Source organism: Gymnoscopelus microlampas (assembly GCF_963454915.1).
Source record: "Gymnoscopelus microlampas genome assembly, chromosome: 2".
Classification (NCBI taxonomy): Eukaryota; Metazoa; Chordata; class Actinopteri; order Myctophiformes; family Myctophidae; genus Gymnoscopelus; species Gymnoscopelus microlampas.
The window spans coordinates 9,511,076-9,534,706 of record NC_139939.1 but is presented as its reverse complement, the minus strand read 5'-3'; the positions used below and the strand labels follow the sequence as shown (position 1 = coordinate 9,534,706).

General features: G+C 41.0%; 1 protein-coding gene across 1 annotated transcript in view; it reads right to left on the bottom strand.

The window, feature by feature from the left end:
- LOC311059509 (uncharacterized protein) overlaps positions 1 to 23,631 on the bottom strand; it is a 564,856-nt gene that overhangs the window by 433,750 nt on the left and 107,475 nt on the right. The gene's annotated exons all lie outside the window — the stretch shown is intronic.

Here is a 23,631-nt window from a genome sequence, read left to right as displayed (position 1 = left end):
AGGGAGGAGGCCAAAGGACAGACAGAACTCACTGAACTAAACTGTATCCAAAACATTTGAAATTACTGTTTCAATTCCCTTGCCCAGACTGACCTTACCTTACCTACAATGTGATAATTAGGGGGGGGGGGGCTTACTAATTCCGTTCCCTTTTTAAATTATTCCTAATTGAAACTGGCATGCGTGTGTGCATGAGTGTGTACGTCTATGCACGCATGCATGTGTGTATGTAAGTTTGTGTGCGTTGCCTTCGCATTTTTTTTTTTTTTTTTTTTTTTTTTTTTAAAGATATTTTTTGGGCTTTTTCTGCCTTTATTTGATAGGATAGTAGGCTGACAGGAAATGGGGAGAGAGATGGGGGGGGGGGGGGGGGGTGACATACAGCAAAGGTCGTCGGGATCGGGAGTCGAACCCGCGACACGCTGTCAAGCTGGATTACCAGCATATATGGTATGCGCCTGGACCGCTAGGCCAGCGGACGCCCTTGCCTTCGCATTGTATCCATGGCTGTGCTTGTCTCAGTGGAAAGTGGTTACAGTACTGAATAGGCTGAAAAATTGCAAAGAAGCATAGTGTTTACTTTAGATTTACCACCACAATGGCAATAACTTGCTGGGAGCATCAATAACTTTGTAAATAAAGGTGTACGTTTCCTCCTAAATCATGCACATAACAACACACACTTATTGAACATTCAGAGTCATCTCTGTAATGTTGATTGGATCTAAAAGTTACCTACAAAGCCACTCTTCAAAACCATAACCGGTTGTTGTGGTTTTGAGGTTAAGAATAGACAGTTGGTGCAACTACGAGCTCCATTTTGCAGCACTAACTCATTTAGTAGCACTTTAATGTTATCTGAAGTTCATCATTCAATGTGTTCAGAACACAGGATAAATTAATGAACAGATCTAAAGATACATACACTACTATAAGTCAGTGAGGACAATTGGTTGTATTATTTGTTTTCCAGCAGTCATTTTATAATAGTAGTCATCTGTTTTCAATTGAAAGTGTAACTGACATTTCTAAGGTTTCACAATCTTCCTAAAAGAGTCTGTGAATCTTAGAGTTATGATACAGTACAACAGAGACATGAAGCTAACCACAAATGAGAGTGTGTGATGACCATGTGTGCATGTTTTCAGTAGAGGTCGTCAGAGGAAGAGGGTGGAGCTTAATGATGTAAAGACATCTAGACCTTTATTCAAAGCTGAGGAAGTCCCATATCGTCTCCTACCAGAACTGGACAAGTCACCTGCAGCTCGTTGTCATCATGAAAAATGTCTACATTTACTGTTTGCTTTCTGGTGAGTGACCTCTGCTTGTTTCCATGTGTCTCTCTACCTGTGTGGTTGTCTCTGTCTCTGAGTGTCTGTATGATGCTCTCAATGTCTCTGTCTCATCATTTGTCTGTCCACTGTTGTGTAGAGCATCTAGAACACTTCAGCAAAAATACACTCCTCACATCATGTTGTCAATTAATACGTTGTGTGTCTTACTGATGAGCTGTTTCCTTTGTTAACTCTTGTATTGTAGTGTGGAGTATTGTGGAGACAACACCTCTCAGCATAACTGGTCATGTTGGGGATGATGTGTCTTTCACCTGCTCCTGGGATACATGGACCTGGTGGACTGGGGGTTATACATTATACCTCTGTAAAAAAGATCCATGCAGAACAAACGCAGACGTCATTGTCAAGGCAGAATCTGGAAAAACAGCAGAAAGTGATAGAATAAGAATAAGAAACTCAGGAAAAGACTTATTTGTATCCATCACCAAACTCCAGAAGTCAGACTCTGGAAAATACACATGTGGACTGGAGGGAAGATTTACGGATGACTTCATACAAGTACATCTTAATGTTAAAGATGGTAAGTCTGTAACATCTGTGCCTCATTGATGAACTGTACATCATGATGTTAACATATTGCCTTTGTTCTGTATTCTATTCTCAATATTGTGCATTTTTATGTGTAAAACTAATAACAGAATCGCTTAAACATAGATAAAATATATTCCTCTTTAATTCCCAATCATGCTTCCAGCTCCCTTAACATCAGCTAAGATGACCACTCCCTCTATATCAGCTAAGATGACCACTCCCTCTATATCAGCTAAGATGACCACTCCCTCTACATCAGCTAAGATGACCACTACCTCTTATACGCTTCATTCTGATGTTTCTACAACCATCTCCGTCGTATCCACAGCAACCATGCTTCATGAATCGTCGTCCTTAGGGGCTGGTATGTAGTCTGTTTACTGAAATCCTTTGAGTGCAGTGTGTCCTGCTATAGCAATACAGCAGATAGTCAGAGATAGTCAGTTTATTGTCTTACGGGTACTTTGACAATGGGTATAAGGGGCACATAACCGAGTGGAGCCTGGATTCCCAATTTGCATCATTCCCAAGAAGATTTGTGTGTGTGTGTGTGTGTGTGTGTGTGTGTGTGTGTGTGTGTGTGTGTGTGTGTGTGTGTGTGTGTGTGTGTGTGTGTGTGTGTGTGTGTGTGTGTGTGTGTGTGTGCGCGTGCGTGCGTGCGTGCGTGCGTGTTATAAGGGCAATTTGATGATCACTTTTTAAAATTATATTCAACCCCTGAAGTTCTTTCCAACAGCCCTAGTGTCCACCAGAGGGTGCCTATTAAACTCAATTATGTACATTTCTAGGTTTGCTTGTTGGTTTAACTGTTGCATTAGCAGTGACAGTGGTGGCAGCGCTGATGTTCTACATAAAGAGAACCAGGAAACCACAAGGCGAGTCTCTCTCTCTCTCTCTCTCTCTCTCTCTCTCTCTCTCTCTCTCTCTCTCTCTGTCTCTCTCGCACGCACGCACACGCACACACACACACACACACACACACACACACACACACACACACACACACACACACACACACACACACACACAGAGACACTGGCCCTCATTTATCAACGCGGTGCAGCCCAAATAATGGGCCTACGGCGAGATCACCACACCTTTCGGCATTTATCAATATATCCTGACGTGGGCTTCATCCTACCGTAGGCTGAAATCTCACGTCTGGTCGGGACCAGTTGTTGACTTTGGCTGCGCCCGTTTATTCCATTCTAGACCTGCGGAGCAGCATTGTCTGACTGTCTGACAGGCATCTAGACACATAATCCACTCCTAAAAGTATATCTACACTAATAAATAATCCCTGTGAAAATATTACATTTTATAAAGTAATTTAAACAAACTGCTTTAACAGTCATTCAGATAAGATTGTAGATCTGGCTGCATTGAAAATTGCAAATCTACGAGCTCACAAGCCAGCATCGCATCGCAACGCGTTGTGAGCTTGTAGATGCTATTTTCAAAATATACGAGCGCTTTTGCGTCGGGAGTCCCGCGGTCGGGACTTTTCATGGACAGTGAGGTCTACAAAAATAGCTTGTCCTATGGTATGGAGTTATGTCATAGAGAATTATATAGGTTACAACCTGGCTGGGTTAAGGATATAAACCTGACGCTCCAATCTCTTATATATAACGTGGGTGGCAGCACGGGATCACTGCAGTCTGCAGACCGCCCGAGTCTCATGGGGAATATAGCCTACATGACTGCTTTAGTGTAACTCGAACCGCGCACTGCTCGGTATGGGGTTAATAAATATACAAACGTATTCCATTCATGGCGATGTGATTGGTATCATAATATGTCATTCGTGTAGGCTACAAGCCTACGTGACTGACAAAGATTGTACCGTAACGGATTATGAAAGACACAGTTGGGCGCATGTGCGTGAGTGTGAGAGAGAGAGAGAGAGAGAGAGAGAGAGAGAGATAGAGAGAGAGAGAGAGAGAGAGAGAGAGAGAGAGAGAGAGGCGTGTGCATGTGTGTGTGCGCGCTTGCGTGTGTGTGTGTGTGTGTGTGTGTGTGTGTGTGTGTGTGTGTGTGTGTGTGTGTGTGTGTGTGTGTGTGTGTGTGTGACTTGACAGGCAGCGAGGCGAGGCGAGCCAGCAAAACTCTTTCTTTGGTCGTAAAATCGGGGTGTTTCGAGAATATTTAAGGGCGTGTTATTTAAATGACGCTCGTTTTCAGACGTGAGACTTATCAAGGCTGGGACCAAATGTACGCTTGGATCGGCTGTGTAGGATTCGTTGATAAATGTGACTTCGACGTTGGTGTACGGCCGAATATATGGAAAAATATCCGCCGGTTTATACGCTGCGTTGATAAATGAGGGCCACTCTCTCTCTCTCACCCTGGTGTCCCTATTTTGTGGTCATTATAGGTGGAAAAAGAGAGCCAAACGATTCCAAAATAGCAAAAATTGTACATCTATACAAGCTCGCAACGCATAGCAACACGCTGTGATATTGTCTATAGAGAGAGTTAAACATGTGTTGCATATATTTTCCAGTGGTCATCCTCAGTGCCAGGAACCCCACTGGTGATGATGAAGAGGTGAGTATTATGACACTTTTCTCATCAGAATGATGCCAGTACTCACGTTATCCTTCAGGTAATCTTTTTATTTTAGATTTAGAACGGCAGCAAGACAGACAAACACCTTTTGAAAATTGTTGACATGGTAAATATCAAGGCGACATCCTGATTAAATGAAGGTTAAATCAAACTCTGACTGTTTCTGTTGGATGTCCTTGTTACACTTAAGAATTATACTGCTATGAGGGGGCACGGTGGCGCAGTCGGTAGCGCTGTCGCCTCACAGCTGGAAGGTCCTGGGTTCGATTCCCGCCGGGGACGCTGTGGGTGCTTGGGGCGTGTCTTCTCCTCCGCGTCATCAGCGCCCATACCCTAAGTGGGGTTGGCGAAAGGGCCTACTCTGTGTGGAGTTTGCATGTTCTTCCCGTGTCTCTCAGGGTAGTTAATACCCTCACAAAAACATGTAGTAATCCTGGTCGCTATACCGCCTCCCCCATGACAGCTGGGGCGCCTGATGGAGGGGAAGGGAACTGGTTGGAATAACGTGTTCCTTCCACGCGCTACGTCCAACCAGGGAAACTCCCCCCTGTCAGGTGACAAGAAGGTCAGTTGGCTCTCATGCATTGAAGGAGGCATGAGCTCGGCCCTGACCTCCCTGGCTGGTGAGGGGAGTGTAGCGCCCAGGATCACTTAGAAATTGGCACTGGGTGAAAAAAATAAGGGTTACAAAATCGCGGGATAAAAATTATATAAAAAAAAAAAAAAGAATTATACTGCTATGAAAACTGGGACAAATAATATTCAGGAAGACAATGCCTGGAAACCGATTTTGAGAAGCAAATCAACAAAGTCTATAGTTTGTTAGTCATTGTGGTTTACTATCCCACACATTATCTCAGTCTCTCATCAGTGACTGTCCTCTGGTCTCCTGGTGCATCCTCACTCCAAATTATGGGTGTGTGTAAATGCATAATGACCAATGAAACCTTCTCCTCCCCTATATCTGTCAGACCACAGGTCCAGACTCCATCTATCAGAGCCTCCAACCAGCCACTATGGATCAGAACCAAGTCTATGGTGTCATAACACAAACACAACAAGGTGAATATCTCTCTCTCTCTCTCTCTCTCTCTCTCTCTCTCTCTCTCTCTCTCTCTCTCTCTCTCTCTCTCTCTCCTCGCTCTCTCACACGCACGAGCGCACACTCGCACACATATGTGGAATCACACAGGAAAAAACTGACATTTACATTTATTAGTTTGATGAACATGTGTTGCATATATTTTCCAGTGTCAATCCTCAGTGCCACTGAAGGTGATAGAGAGGTGAGTATTATAACTATTCATTGTTCTTTGTTCTGATGTAACGTATGTGTTGGGTTATTATAGTTACCAAAATTAAGACTAAAACTAACATGCAAAGAATATATATATATATATATATATATATATATATATATATATATATATATATATATATATATATATATATATATATATATATATATATATATATAAAAGAATCATTACTGAACCTAAAATAAATCCTAAAATGTAAAAAAAATGCTAAAACACAGGTCTCCACCAGGTCAGGTACGTTATTGTGACCTCCTGGTGGCGCTATAATAGGCCAATGTGAAAAGGGTGGCATTTATTCTTAGGTCGTTCACGGCAATTGGACACTGCATTCATGATTTGAGGCATTTTGTTCCAAAAATGTGTTTTGCTAAATTAGACCTGCTGGTGGCGCTATAACAGGCCAATGTGAAAAAGGGTGGCATTTCTTCCTTGGCCTAGTGGGAATGTGTTTGTGAAATTTCACGGAAATCGCAAGCTGCGTTCATGATTTGAGGCATTATGTTCAAAACGGACCAATCATGCAAATTTTGGAAGCGAACCTTAGCCAATGAGGATGGAATATGGGAAATCGGACAGATCCGTGTTGATCACATGACTATAGAGATACTGTGTACCGATTTGCATGACGTTTGGATCAAATCTGTAGGAGTAATGTAAACAAATGGGTTTTGCACAAATCGGCCTCCATTTGGCGCTATAATAGGCCAATGTGAAAAGGGTGCCATTTATTCTTAGGTCTTTCACGGCAATCAGACACAGCATTCATGATTTGAGGCATTTTGTTCCAAAAATGTGTTTTGCTAAATTAGACTTGCTGGTGGCGCTATAACAGGCCAATGTGAAAAGGGTGGCATTTCTTCCTCGGCCTAGTGGGAATGTGCGTGTGAAATTTCACGGAAATGGCAAGCTGCGTTCATGGTTTGAGGCAGTTTGTTCAAAACGGACCAATCCTGCAAACTTTGGATGGCAACCTTAACCAATGACGATGGAATATGGGAAATCGGACAGATCAGGGTTGATCACATGCGCAATAATGAGTACAAACTAAAATAAAACTAATCAATTCCTAAAAACAAAAAAATATTTATGTAATTGTAAAACAATAAAAATAAATAACTAAACTGAAATCAACCACCAAACTGAAAAAAAGAAAACAAAAAAAAACGTAATACAACTAAAACTATTAAATATTTCAAAACTATAATAAATATTTAATAACAAAACTATAATGCTGTTCAGCTGCTGAGTTGTTTTCACTGTAGCTACATGGTTTTTATGTAGTTTGGTCTGAAATGTGTCACTCTTCTGGGAACTCCTAACTGTTCCCTTGACACTGGCTTCTCACTGCTGACAGTTAGGATGGTATGGTTGAAATGCAAAGGACAAATTCTGTTGTGTTATTTGTGTGAACATTGAGGTGTATATTAGACACAATATCGGCAGGCATCACAGTGTTTTAAATGCATTTGGTAATAAATTCTGACTTATGCAGTTAGTATTGTGTAAATATGCTTCATTGCAGCGTTGAAATAGCGGCGTCAATGATCGATGTGTTTGGTTTGGGAATCCCTGCCCTAGACACACACGCTTGCGTGTGTGTGCGTGCGTGCGTGCACACACACATACACACACACACACACACACACACACACACACACACACACACACACACACACACACACACACACACACACACACACACACACACACAGATGCAACAGGCTAAAGTCTGAGCTGAAGTAATGAAATAAGTAGCACAATTTCTTAGCAAGTAAAGAAAATAAGGAAACCAAATTAAATAATTAGCTGTTGCTGCTGCAGAAGTGATGTCCGTGTTGTTGTTTTTCCGTGAACAGCGTGTCCGTCTCTCCACGCATGCGCTCTGTAAGTGGAAAAGTATGACTCATATTGCAAGAGCACTTCAGGCGCACATGCGCAATAGGGCGACCTGCTAGCCAAAACAGTTGCGCAATAATGGTTTTATACAAACTGTACATCATGTAAGTACATTAACTCTTTCACTGCTGGCTGCATGCACTGCATCGGTGTCGCGGCTGATTCTGGTTGAAAGATTTGCAAATGTACTTCAATTAAACTTTTTCTTCCCCTCCCCTTTATCTGTCAGATCACAGGTCAAGACTCCATCTATGAAAGCCTCCAACCAGCCACTATGGATCATAATCAAGTCTATGGTGTTATAACACCATCTACAGAACCACATCACCCATGAGAGTATGACCTAATAATCACCACATTATTGATTGATTGATTGATTGATTGTTGTGTTGGTTGTGTGATGCCCCTCCCCCTGTTCATACTGATGTGCTCTCCTCCCCTTTCAGGAAGTGGCAGCAGAGTGGAGGTCATTAGTGGGAGGAGTTTCACCTGGGTGGCTGGTCTGGAGAAACTATTTAGCTCTTCGCTCACACATGTGCTCCTGGTTTCTATTTGTTTTCATTTATCATTCAACTGGTTCTTATTTTCCATTCACCTATGTATTAAATCACTGATATGTAATAGTTTGATTAATAAACAGTTTTCTTTTGACTGACAATGTTTCTTGTGTTCTCCCTCCTATAGATACTGTCACTGTCAATGAATAAAGATAACTGTCACTGAATTTGTATTTAACTTTATCTCTTTCGTAACAGTACAATAACCATTCCCAAGCAGAGTGACCAGATCCCAACAAATCAAATGTGAGATAAACATGTACCTGCTGCTTAGCTTGTATCATCTCTATGTCGATTTAGTATCACGCAATAGACTACGCAGGTTACAGGCCTTCATGTGAAGAATTTAACAAATAGGGGGGACTGTTCTTCAGAGTCTGACTGATTAAATCCTCCATACCACAAATGGCAATTTATATTCTGGAAATACATTTTGAACATGGAGATTATGCTGAATTAGGAGTATTTAACAAGCATTCTGTGACCCCTAGTACATAGGGGGTCCTCAGAGCCAATGTAGAGGGGCCGCCATTATTATATATTTTTTTAATATGTAATATATACGTTGGCGTTTTCTTTTTTTTCTTTTATTATTATGTCTGAAAATACACATTAACACCTATATAACATAATTATGTTTAATATATAAATTGTAAACAAATATTTGCACAACACTGATCATGGTGCTGTCCAAAAAATATGAATACATTGTAATAACCAAAAAATGATTTTGTTGTTGGACACCATTGCAACCATTGCTCGCTGTATTGATGAGATGGCACTCTGGGCCCTGCATGGGAACATTTGTGTTGCATTGCTATTGATGTTACAATAGCCATAATCTGTTTTTTTTAAAAACATGTCAACGGAACCTTGCATATGTTAACACTTTTTGGGTGTGACGTGCATGATGTCCTAAATTCTAAACCAGACTTCGCACCCACAAGATGTCACAGAAATGCATCTGTTTCCTTCTGCACACAGAAGCACCCCATTGCTTTCCTGTGAAGTCTATGGGAACCTGCCCCATTGTCTTCATAGGAAAGCAATGGGTTACTACAAGCCTATTTAGTAGCGCTGTAATGTTTTCTGAAGTTCATCAGTCAATACATTTAAAATTAACCTGCCTTATTCTAATATGAGTAACAGTGTTGTGTTGATTAAAGTGACACATTCAGTCAAGGCCAAAAATATTGGACAAAATATAAATATAGATTTTAAAAACATAGAGCAGTGGATCCCAAACTTTTTAGCTCAAGACCCAAACGAGAAATTAGACATTTGCCCGGGATCCAAAGTGAAAATAGCAGCTGCGTTGTGAGCTTGTAGGATCTGCTATTGTCACCACTTCTTAAATGCTTTTTTAATTTATTTACGACAATTTGTTTTTTTAATTTAATTTATCAAATACGTCTTTTATCAAATAATGTACAAAACCAAAAAAAAATGTATTTTACTCACGAGTCACGACCCACAGCAATCGGTCCACGGCCCACAATTGGGTCCCGACCCACTTTTTGGGAGACAGTGACATAGAAGACATTTGCAGTGGCTAAGTGGTGTCATTCCCTCAGTGTTAGGTGACACGTTTCTCTCTTCTAGGTTTCGGTAACAGGGGTGCAGCATGTTCTGGAACACAACTTCAGTGCTTCAGCTTATTGCTTGTGGTGACTCTTAACTTGAATGCAGTGTAGGCAGCAAAGGCGGTGACCCCTTGTGTGCGCAGTTCGAATGACATCACGGTTGTGTGATGACAGCCGTCCATGCTTTCTATTGGATGAACGCCAGATTGTAGAAAACTATCTGTCCTAACAGTGGTTTGCGACTTTTGAAAACTAGAGCCAATCAAAATGTGGGACACCACATGGTAACAGTCTTCCATGCCGACATCTCGCCACTCCGACTAGTGGCTTCCGCGTGCGGTTAGGGTTAGGGTGAGGGTTAGGTATAGGGTTCGTTAACGTCGGAAAGGCGACATGTCGGAAAGCCGCCATGTAACCACACCACATATATGTGGGATGTTGGGCGAGGGTTACAAACGCTGTGCAGGGGCAGGGGTAAAGTACCTGCTGCTCACCACTGCAGAGTCTAGGGGTTTGTATCAACCACGTTTTTTCATTTTTTAACCTGTGCCCCTTTCTTGTGCTGTATTTTAGATGATCCAGTGGGTAACAACAGCAGTGGTACAGTGGCAACAATACACAGAAGAGTGTGGGGAGGAGTCATTGACACACTGTAACACTGACATTGGGAGGAAAAGGGGTAAAATAATTTTCGTTGATTATTATTACGGTCATTTTTAAAGTGCATTAATCTCAGTGAAGGTACAAACATTCTACCACACACCAGTGATAGGTTTGATAAGTCGTTGCATCGCAACAGAATGAGGATATCTCATTTCCAACTAGGCCACTCTTCAAAACCATAACCGGTTGTTGTGGTTTTGAACTGACGACAGTTACAGTAGTACAAGCTCAGCACAAAGACAGGCTACCAGCCTATTTAGTAGCACTTTGATGTTATCTGAAATTTAGTCTCGCATGGCCAGACTGTTCAAATGTTTCCGGTCATACAGTCTGGGACTCGGAAGCTCTGATCGTATGTAAAATATAAAGCGGATGTGAAGCCCCTCCCCACTACAGTTTCGTCTTTACAGTCGCACAAATGTATCGTGATATAAATCAAAATCATCTAAGTATATATAGCTTGCTGATTAGCAGAAATAAAATGTAAAGATATTATAACATATATTTTCGTGAAGTGCCAGCTTCCTCTCTTGGATTTCGGGATGTGTAGTTCCAGACTCTATATAGCATTCGGAGATTGTGGAATAGTTGTCTGGCTACGCGAGACTATCTGAAATTCATCATTCAATGTGTTCCAAACACAGGATCTAGTAATTAAGAGATCTATAAAATGCATACCCTACTATCAGTCAGTGAGGAACATTATTTATATTAATTTTGTGCCAGAGATTATTTTTTTAAAGCGGGCCTCACTCTTCAAATGAGGTTTCACAATCTTCCTAGAGTGTGACTCTAAAGAGTTATGTTATGACAGAGACATGAAATGAAGCTAACCACAAATGAGTGTGTCTGTGTGAACGTGACCACGTTTGCATGTTTGCAGTAGAGGTCAGAGGAAGAGGGTGGAGTTTAATGATGTAAAGACATTTAGACCTCATTCATATGAGGAAGTCACAAATCCTCTCCTTCCAGAACTGGACAAGTCACCTGTAGCTCGTTGTCATCATGAGAAATGTCTACATTTGCTGTTTGCTTTCTGGTGAGTGACCTCTGCTTGTTTTCATGTATCTCTCTGCCTGTGTGGTTGTCTCTGTCTCTGAGTGTCTGTATGATGATCTCAATGTCTCTGTGCCATCCTTTGTCTGTGCACTCTGTTGTGTAGAGCATGTTAAAACCTTCTGCATAAATACACTCCTCACATTATGTTGTCAATTAATAAGTTGTGCGTCATAGTGATGAGCTGTTTCCTTGCTTATCTCTTGTACTGTAGTGTGGAGTATTATGGGGACAACACCTCTCAGCATAACTGGCCATGTTGGAGGTGATGTGAATTTCACCTGCTCAGACTGGGATGTCTGGCATCATGTTGAGAGTTATACAAAGTACGTTTGTAAAAATCCATGCCACACAGATAAAGACATCATTATAGAGGCAGAATATGGAAAAACTACAGTAAACAACAGAATAAGTTTGACAAACTCAGGAAAAGACTCATTTGTATCCATCACTAAACTCAAGAAGTCAGACTCTGGAACATACATGTGTGGACTGAAGAGACCGGTTTTGCCGAATAAACATTTACAAGTGCATCTTAATGTTAAAGATGGTAAGTCTGTAACATTTGCTTCAATGATGAACTGTTCATCATGTGAGTTCAAATATTACCTGTGTTCATTATTCTATTATCAATAGTTTTAAATTAATACATTTTTGATGTGTCAAACTAATAATACAATAGCATAATACCTAACTTGATAAAATGTATTCCTCTTTGATTCTCAAACATGCTTCCAGCTCCTTTTGAAACAGTTAAGATGACTACTCCCACTACAAATCCTGCTTCTACATTTCAACATCCTGATGTTTCTACAATGATCTCCATCGTTTCCACAACAACCATGCTTCATAAATCTTCTTCCTCCTCATCTTCAGGGGCTGGTATGCAGTCTGTTTCCTTAAATCCTTTGAGTGCTTTGCCTTCAGAGCTGCTATGTCTAAATCAAGTATGCGTGTGTGTGTGTGTGTGTGTGTGTGTGTGTGTGTGTGTGTGTGTGTGTGTGTGTGTGTGTGTGTTTGTGTGTGTGTGTGTGTGTGTGTGTATATATATATATATATATATATATATATATATATATATATATATATATATATATATATATATATATATATATATATATATATATATATATATATATATATAAAAAGAAACAGTGACACAGTGACAAATGCTCATAGACTCCAGTGCATTCCGTAAACTTCAGGGCTTTGTCACTATTCGCCAATAGAAGGCTCCCATATATCTCTACCACTCAAACAGAGAGCGTCTCCTTCCCAAACCCCAATGGTTCTAATCAGCCCCCCGCCCACAGGAGTGCCCCAATTCACTCACAACTTTCTACAAAAATCGCTCATGAAAAAATATATAATCTCCTACATTCCATTTTCCACCTTCACATCTGTCTCCTTCTCTAATAATCAAAAAGTGCTATATATTTCATCTCGCACTTTACTTCCGGATGGTTCGTTTTGCACCTTCTTTGCCACATCCGTCACGGGACAGAAACAAGCCCTGCCGTGCTCTATGGAAAACAGCCCAAAAGCGCGCCCAAATGAGCCCAAAATCGCTTACACACAAAGCAGACCTGGCACCCCATTTCAACGTCACAGCAACATGCAGCCAATCAGCGTCGACAGACACGCACGCACCAACAAACTCCGTTCATGTCGACTGCCTCGCACACACACACACACACACACACACACACACACACACACACACACACACACACACACATACGCACGGACCAACAAACTCCATTCACTTTTATGCAACGCAAGCCACTTACGATGCCTCGCAGAAAAAGGACTACACACCACGGCCCACGGATGAAGCGCCTGCCCATGCCAGGTTAATGGCCCTGATTCATAAAGGGATTTGCGACCATATTTTGTACGTACCGGCATTTAGGACAAGTCGTACATATCCACCTGATGCATAAAGATTTTTTGGTCTGTGTTTTGTGCGTCAGGTGCGCACGTTCTCAGGTCAGCCCCGAGGCTGGCGTACCAGGGCTGAAATGTGCGTATGTCTTTAGAATGCTTTATTCTTCATGCCAAAATCAATTACAACAGTGGCAAAAAAAATAAAATATATATGTGCCCAACATTTGTCAACACATATGTATAAAAAATAAAAAATAAATGTCAAACGATGTATTGCTTGTAGTATGCATAATATAGACATGATGTAGATTCCACCGCTTTTTATTTATTTTCCATCTCAGCCAAAGTGTCACGTAATAATGAAAATAAGCTATGATGCCTTAATGAAACTGCGGAGGGACTGACTGCATCAGTGTCCGTGTCGCGGTATTAATTTGTAAAGCCTACTGTAGGCTACTGTATATTGATCACATGAACGCCACACACAACAGCCTAATAAATATTACCATCTGATGAGGAAAAATAAAGTGGATGAAAGCTGTGTCCAGAACCATTCCCCATTCCGACGTAGGACAGTGATATCCAAAATGAACTAATTTAATCAATAAGTAATCAATAAGCTCTGGTCCATAATCGGATAGCAGCGTTCCACTTGTATGCCCTGGATTTATTTTCAACATCATCTTTTTGATAACGTGAGCAATGTTATATCCTTTCCAGGTTATTAGTCTATTATTTGCTGGCGGGGTTAAACCTTGTAAACATTACTCATTACGTTCAGCTGATACATCGTGCAATAGTGGGACTCGCTTCCAGACAGATCAGAATGATGTTCAAGTTCTCTGTCAGTGTCAAGGCATTGCGGCCGGGCCGACCATAGATATAGAAACCTAGATACCTCATTGGCCTCTGCAGTTCATTGGAGCGACGTGCTTGATATGGTGGCCGCCATTTCCGGGGGGAACGGGCACTGGCCAATCACAGCGCGTTGACTACTGGCCAATCACAGCGCGTTGACTATTGGCCAATCACAGTGCGTCTTTTCTGGGAAAAGACGCGCCCCCACCTTCCTCTGATTGGCCTACCGAACGCCCCCTTCTGTGACGCACACGGAAGTTTCCAGCTGGCCCCCACGCGTGACTCCATAGTCTAAACCAGTTGTGCATGATTGGCCAATACGCTTGTGCAAGGACACGCTGTGATTGGCCAGTAGCCACTTTGAGTGACAGTTGGGGCAAACGCTCTCACCAAAACATTATTTACTATTCTGTCCCTATCGGTACACAACTCGAACGGCGCTGAGTCGACTAGCAGACCATTGGCCGGTCGACGCGGGCACTCGCGCCTGGAGGCGCTCGGGCGCGTCTCCTCGGCCTCAAGGTCTGCTGAGTCGGCGCGCCTCCGTCATGGTCCAAAACTATACTTTATCGGCGAAAAGAAATAGTCCGCGGTTGTTTGAAAAAGGCACTTCCGCGTTGGCCACAGAAGGGGGCGTGTTTATAGCACAACTGGTTTAGACTTTGTAATGTCGCGGCCCCCACAAGCATAGAGGAAGCGGAAGTGCGTCCGAGATACACACGCTTCAGAGCCAGAGGAGGCGTCTACCTTTATATGTCTATGGGGCCGACAGCTGTAAGTTTGGACGAGAAGTTAAACTCCGGTGTTGCCAGATTTTGTGAGAGAAATAAGCAACCAGGTCTATGAAAATAAGCCCAAAAGAAGCAACTGGCACTTAGGCCATTTATTATAAGCACTTTAATCAAACCGTTGTGAGCTTGTAGATCTGATATATTTAAACAAAAATCTTGTAATACAATGTGGAATATTTGGAAGATTTTTTAAACATTCTAACAACACAAATCTGCCTCCTGCTGGCACAAAACATTTTCAGATGGGGCTTATAGGGATAAATTGGCCTACATATTAACTTGGGGGTCCATGACATAAAGATATTTGAGAACCACCGGTTAAAACAATTGAACAATTGTGAAGCAAGCCCAAATAACCAACTACACTTTAGAAACAAGCCCAAAAAACTGCACCCCACTTCTACCAATATTTACAAGCAACTTTACAGAAAAATAAGCGCAAATTCGCTTATAATAAGCGGACATGGCAACACTGTGCCGTAAAGTGACGTTAAAGTTGGATGCTGTTGGATGCAGACTTCGAGATTAATCAGATCCTACACCTGGTCATACGCACGTCTCTGCATATACGACACCCCTTTTGAATCGCACGTCCGTTAGTGAGTACCAGAAATACGACCTCCTTTAAGAACTTCATTTACACCATATTTACGACCCTCGTTATGAATCGGGGCCATTGTGCTTATTTAACTTCACACGTAGGCTACGTGTCTGTGTGTGTGTGTTGCTATACTTGTGAGGACCACGTAGGCTACGTGTCTGTGTGTGTGTGTTGCTATACTTGTGAGGACCAAGTATAGCAGAATTTCAACACATACACATTGTGAGGACCATTTCTCGGGTCCTCTCAAGACAAATGGTTATTTTACAGTACATTGACATCAGCCTTTAAAAATGATTCATACTTACTTGCGCCAGTGTCATGCACCGAAAACTAGCTCATCTACAAGCCGACAACGCGTCGCGCAGGTCCTCGCCAGACTAATGGCTGTTCCAGAGTCAATTGAAATTAGCGTTAAAAACAATAAATACATCGTTGCGCGCCAGTGTCATGCACCGACAAATCGGTACACATGATCTCTATAGTCATGTGATCAAGACGGATCTGTTTAATATTTCATATTCCATCCCGATTGGCTAAGATTCTCATCTAAAGTTTGCAGGAGTGGCCCGTTTAGAACAAAATGCCGCTAATCATGAATGCAGCGTCCGATTGCGGTCAACTTCGCACGCACATTCACACTATGTTGAGGAACAACTGCTACCATTTTAACATTGGCCTGTGGGGGGTCCCCAGCGACAGGTTGACAACCACTGTATTATGGGAGAGTCAGTGAGAGCTGGATAAACGAGGTAAAATGTGTCAAAAGGAGTTTGTACGGCTGTCGATACATGAACACATGACGTCGGTGGGAGAGGAGATATTGTGTCTTTTGGACAAACAGCAGCGTGGTGCTGATGTTTGTTGTGTGAAGCAGCTTAATGTCAGAGTGTTTGTGTTGGAGCGCCTCAGTGCGGCTGCAGAGTTCATGTGCAACCTCTTCCAGAGAGAGATAGAGACACTAGAAACTCTGCTGGAGAAAAAAACAACACTGCTGGGCATTGACTTTCATATGGACATTGATCTACACACTGCAGGTATGTCTGTTACACACACAACATCAAACTACACACTGCAGGTATCATGCAGCGTTTGCATTCCAGCCAGCATGCCAGCGTAGTTCCCATATGGTTTCAAGGTGGGCTAAACCATATGGACCCCATGTCAGCAATGTCAGCGGGATCCACTTCAGTCCCAACTGGGATGCCCTTGTGGGACATACGTGTGTTCTACCTGGGCCTTAGGTGGGCCCCAACTAGCCACGTTTATGCGGGACCAAGGCGGGTCCTAACTGGGTTTGCCCATGCAGCCTTTAACTGGGTTCTACCTGAGCCCTAGGTGTACCCTAACCAACCAGAGTGCAGTGCCCATCACTCCAAATGTTGTGACGTCAGGGCTCTCAATACTGCACATTGGTGGAGGAGGAGGGGCCGCAGGGCGACCGCACACATCGCTGAACCAATGGTAGCCCACGGATGTTTCCTCTGCTCTGGAGATTTACAATCTGCCCCTCTATGCCACATATCATCCGCGCTACAGGGTCTTCACTGACCGAGCCACGGCCGCACTGGCCCTCATGACCCTACGCCACTTATATGCGCTGCCAAGTGGCCGCGGGCGCTACGTGGGCGTGGCCGCGGGCTAGACGCGAGCCCCCGCGTAGCGGGGGCGAGCTTCTAGTGTCTACAATATTTAATACAGGTTATCACCATTTTATCCACTTAAGTGCAGTTTTTATTTACTATAATACCAGCCATGGAGAAATCCATTTATAAGCATTGTGATCTTGTAGATCTGCTACTTTTGGTAAACGACACGGTGCACAATCAGATGTCTTCCACCATGTCAGTCTAGTAGAACATCTCTGTACCACCCGATGCATACATCCAACCTGGGATGGTGTGAGGCTCATCTCTAGAAATATGAGTTTATCGATAAATTATTCCCAGAGGTCCCAGGGAATCCTGGTCCCAGAGTTGGGAGCAGGATCCAGGAAGCAGAGTTACAGTCTTACACGCTTCTCTGTGCTTCTACAGCCACCTACCCTTCAAATTAGCACAATAGAAACTGTTCGACCATTTAGGCATATTAAACCAAAGTCGTGCATAAAAAATTTCTACAGATCAAAACCAATGCAGTGGTGCCAAAAAATAGGAACATTAAGTGTGGACTATTAGTAAATTAAATAATATCAGATCATAATCTTGACTTACTCTGTCTTACCGAAACGTGGCTGGGTGAGCAAGAATATGTCAGTCTAAATGCAGCCACCCCGCCAAGTCACACTATTACTCATATTCCTCGAGAAACCGGACGGACTGAAGGTGGAGTTGCAGCCATCTTCAACTCAAGCTTAATAATCAGTCCTAGCCCTAAACCTAATTAAAAATCATTTGAAAGCCTCGTTCTTAATCTTTCACACATTAGAACGGCAATTTGAGCATTCAAAGATTATTACTTTTTTCATAGTCAAATTATATTCAACTCCTGAAGTTCCTAGTGTCAACCAGAGGGTGCTGATGTAACTCAATTACTGTATGTACATTTCTAGGTTTGCTTGCTGGTCTAACTGTTGCACTAGCTGTGACAGTGGTGGCAGCGCTGATGTACTACATAAAGCGGATGACAAAACCACAAGGTGAGACACACACAAAAGAATAGTCAAAAATAGCTAAAATAGAAGATTTACAACATACATGGGCAACTGGGGCCCGGGGGCCACATGCGGCCTGCAGGTTAATCGGAATACTGATATATTATTGATTTCAGCTGTTCCAATTCCAAACATGCAAACATGACCCGCTTTAATTATTTCAGTCTATATTAGTAGCTTAATGACTAGTATAACAATTCTATTGTCTTTTTTACGTCCAATGTATTTGTATTTACGTTCATAGAGTTAACAGTATAACTAAACGCATTTGAAATTAAATTAAAAAAAAAACTTTTCAGGGTTCCAATTAAAAAATAGCACCAATAAAAACAGGATTCCAATTTAAAAAATAGCACAAAAAAAACAGGATTCCAATTAATAAATAGCAAAAATAGCAGATCTATAATAACACGATTTGAGCTTGTAGATCGGCTAGTTTTGCTACTTGTGTGTGACATAGAATGGCGAAGTATGGCATTATTATTTTTTTAAATGATGGAGATAAGAGGTGTCTGCCCGACAGTATATCTCTGCTGTCCAGCGAGAACCTGCTAACTCCAAAACACTCATTGTTCAGTAAAATGAAAAAACTAAATATACGTTTTTCAGGAAGAAAACCTTATATTTTTAAAACAAAGCAATACTGCCTCATCAAAGTTGGTATAGTGACTTTATAGATTGTCAGATATGTGCATGTGTCATTATATTATCAACACTTTACCCAAATCCAGCGCAATTAAGACTTAAGCGGAGTTAGGAGTTTCCGACGAAAATAAATCCATCTCAAGTGGAGTTGGGAGTCCGAACAGCTGACAATAGCTCTGCTGCTGAGGGAAGGGTAAAAATTCCCAAAAGCTAACAATTAGGGTTGTCCGATATTGGCTTTTTTACCGATAACCGATATACCGATATTGTCAAACTCTTAATTACCGATACCGATATCAACCGATACCGATATATGCGGGATTATTGTGATTAGGGTAAGCTCAAATTTCATATCACACACACCATACAGTAAGAACTACTGTAAATTATAAAAAAAAAAAAAAACCCGATACCGATATTTTCCGATATCGATTTTTATGCTAATATCGGCCGATAATATCGGGAGGCCGATAATATCGAACATCCCTACTAACAATGGATCTCCAAGCTCACAATGCATTACAACGTGTGAATTAATGCCCTGATGTTTCATGACACTTATTATATAGGCCTACAATAATAAACAGGACTTTAAATATTACAATAACTTCTGCAAAGAGTCAGAGTTTCAGTAGAAGTGTAGCGACAGAAATGCTATGAACTCCTTTCTTCTTCACATTGCTCTCCTCATTAAAGGGATATTTCACTTTCAGAAAAACTTTTGGTGATTTTATCATCTACTCAAGCCTTTGTGAACCCCCCAGACAGTTTTTAAGTTGCTCGATTCAGTATTTAGATATTTGATTTTTCATTTTATCAGACAGCCCCCTTCCTATACAAACCCATTGTAACTTCAAACTCCATTTTAACCATGTTAGATTCATCAAAAACACCAGTCCTTGGTTCTGGTGACTCACCCTGCCCTCCTAATGCGTGAGGGGGCCGTGTTTTTCCGAGATTCTTTTTCATTTATTTTATTCCATTTTTTTATTGTATTTTATTTTTTTCATATTAAAAATAAATGAAAAAAGTTATTGAAAAAACGCGCCCCCCTTGCGTATTAGGGGGGGCGGTAGGAGACGGGTGAACCAAGGACGGGTGTTTTTGATGAATCTAACATGTTAAAAATGGAGTTTGAAGTTACAATGGGTTTGTATGGGAAAGGGGCGTGTCTGATAAAATGAATATCTAATATCTAAATATTGAATCAAGCAACTTAAAAACTGTCTGGGGGGCTCATAAAAGCCTGAGTAGACAATACAATCACCAAAAGTTTTTTTTTAAAGTGAAATATCCCTTTAAACACTTCATAGATTTTAGAAATATAATTACTTGTCTTCATAACATTAGCGTCAGTGCTGAGTTTGATAAACAGGTACACTGCATAGTTTTAGACCACAGGACCAGACTCCTATCAGAGCCTCCAACCAGCCACTATGGATCAGAATCGAGTCTAATGGTGTTATAACACAAACACAACAAGGTGGATCTCTCTCTACAGGGATTCCCTGTTTAATCGTACAGAAATGGTGATACTTATTATCAGTTCGATAAACATGTGTTGCATGTATTTTCCAGTGGTCATCCTCAGTACTAGGAACCCTACTGAAGATGATGGAGAGGTGAGTATTATCATTGGTCTTTGTTCTGGTGTAACTTGTGTGTTGCAGGGTTATTATAGTTACTAAAACAAATTACTAAAATTAAAATGAGTTCATTAATGAACCTAAACGAAATCCTAAAATGTAAGAAAAAGCTAAAATAATATGAACAATGCAAAAGTAAGAAAAAGTTAAACCAATAAACATTTGATAGAATTGCATGTAAAATCATTTATGTTCATCATTTTTTTCTATCTGATGTCATGCATTATACTAAGTCTTACTTTTTTCAGTTTATATAAATCAAGACATTCCTATTAATACCTGAAATACTAAAACAAAGACTAAAACTAAATACAACCTAAACTAAAACTAAATATAAAACGACTAATATGTACTAAAACTAAACTGAAATCAACCACCCAACTGAAAAACTTAATATAACTAAGACTAATGAATATCTCAAAACTATAATGCTGTTCAGCTGTTGTGCTGTTTTCACTCTAGCTACATAGTTTTGATGTAGTTTTTTTTCTGAATTGTGTTTATGCTTTCTGCTTCTTCTTGGTCAAATCTCACTCTCTGGGAAGGAGTTCCCAGAGAGTGAGAACTGTTCCCTGGACACTGGCTTCTCATTGCTGACAGTTAGGATGGGTTAAATGCTGATGTCAAATTATGGATATTTGCAAACTGTCTCTTCCCTCCCCTGTCAGATCACAGGCCAGGACTCCATCTATGAGAGCCTCCAACCAGCCAATATGGATCAGAATCAAGTCTATGGAGTCATAACACCATCTACAGAACCACATCACCCATGAGAGTATGACCTTATAATAACCACATTATTGATGGATTTGCTGTGTTGGTTGTGTGATGCCCCTCCCCCTGCTCATACTGATGCATCCTATCGGTTGTGATCTCCTCCCCTTTCAGGAAGTGGCAGCAGAGTGGAGGTCATTAGTACAGGAGGGGCGCTCCCATGTGTGCTCCTGGTTTCTGTTTGTTTTCATTTATCAACTGGTTCTTATTTTCCATTCTATTATATCACTGATATGTACTGATTTTTTTGCATTTCCTTTAGTAATTATTTGTGACCAAACAAAGTTGAGTCTTATCGCTGGGTCTTTTTTTCACTAGAGGAGAAAAAAATGATTATATTTGTGTCAAAAATGTTTTAAAGCCACAGTAGCAATCTGGTAATTCCAGACAAAATGTCCCCTAAATGTCAGAGCTTAAAAAAGCAAATAAATGTGATATGAATGTATTATTGTGCAACTGAAATCGGAAAGATGACCGGGTCTGCCAGGACAGAATGTGGCTAATACTAAGCTAATACTATTGCACTTGCCCCGTTTGCATTCAATCTGGGTAATGTCTGGGATAGATTACTTCCCAAAGAAACAATTATTAACCGTGTGATCGTGTTATAAAGACTTGATTTTTATAATAACGTAATATTTTTCGTGGGTTTTGGAAAGGGGATCAGTTCTGATAAATTTCGTCTTCGTTGGTGTAAAAAGTTGAGCTCCATCGAGCTCCAATCTGTGATTGGCTAGGGCCGATGATGTAGGTCATATTTTATTTTAATAAGTTTGATTAATAAACAGTTTTCTTTTGACAGACAATGTTTCTGTTCTCCCTCCTATACATTAGCAGGTTTGTCTTCACTGTCACTGCTTTTGGATTTAACATAACCTCTTTCACAACAGTATGCTATCTAATCCCAAGTATGGTGACCAGATCCCAACAAATACAATGTGGGACACGTTACCAATGCTGAGAGGTAGTCTAAAGAATGTCTTAATAACACTTACAAAATAAACATGTACTGTATATTCTGCCACTAAGCTGGAATAATCTATTTGCCATCTGGTTGATTCAGTAGCCACACACATGACTATGCAAGTTGCAGCTTTGGCCTTTAGCATGTGAAGAACTTAACAAATTATATTTTATTTGAATGCATATATTCAGATCAAATAACTTTCATTTAATCGGTCATCATGCCCATAAATGCATTTAAAACATGTAGAATATGCAGAATTATGGGTATTTAACAGGCATTCCATGACCTCTAAGGGGTCCTCAGTCACTGCAGAGGGGCCGCCAAATTAATGTTTTTTATAGGATAGTTGCTTTATTTTTTCAACATTTTAAATATGTCTGAAAATACACATAACATGAATATAACATATTATATTATTTACACAACATTGATCATGGTGCTGTCAAACAAACCTTATGAATATTAATAAAAATGTTTCTGTTGTTGGTCACAACCACTGCTCGCTGTATTGGCCCTTCATGGTCAGGAGGTGTTGCATTGCAATTGTTGGTGCAAGAGCCATAACCTGTTAAAAAGCCTGTCAACGGAACCAAGCATGTTAACTGGGCTTTCTGGGCGTGACGTTCAGGATGTCCTGAATTCTAAACCAGACTTCGTACCCACAGGATGTCTCAGAAATGCACCTGTTTCCTTATGCGCACAGTAGGCATTTGCCTTCATAAACAGTTTGTGCTGATTAGAGTGACACATTAACAAAAGGTATTAAGTTGCATGAACGTTAATGGAAAATACAATTTTTAGTTCTTCTGCTAATTGATGTTAATGTACAGCATTATGTAACCATCTTAACTGATTACGGTAATTTTTAAAGTGCATTATCATAGTGAAGGTACAAACACTTATAGTACACACCAGTCATAGGTTTGATAAAGTTGTTACATCTCAACAGAAGGAGGAAATGTCATTTCCAACGAGGCCACTCTTCAAAACCATAACCGGTTGTTGTGGTTTTGTGTTGCTCAGAAGCTCAACAGAAAGACAGGCTACCAGCCTTTTTAGCAGCACTTTAATGTTATCTTAAGTTCATCATTGTGTGCTCCAAACACAGGATCCAGTAATTAACAGATCTAAAGATACATACACTACTATCAGTCAGTGGGGAACATTATTACGGGGCCAGAGCTCAGCTCTGGACCTGTTTTGTTATTGGCAGTATTCTGTCACTTCTTCTTTTTCTTCTTCTACCACTTTTCGCAGTTCTGGCTGAGCCGTGCTGTC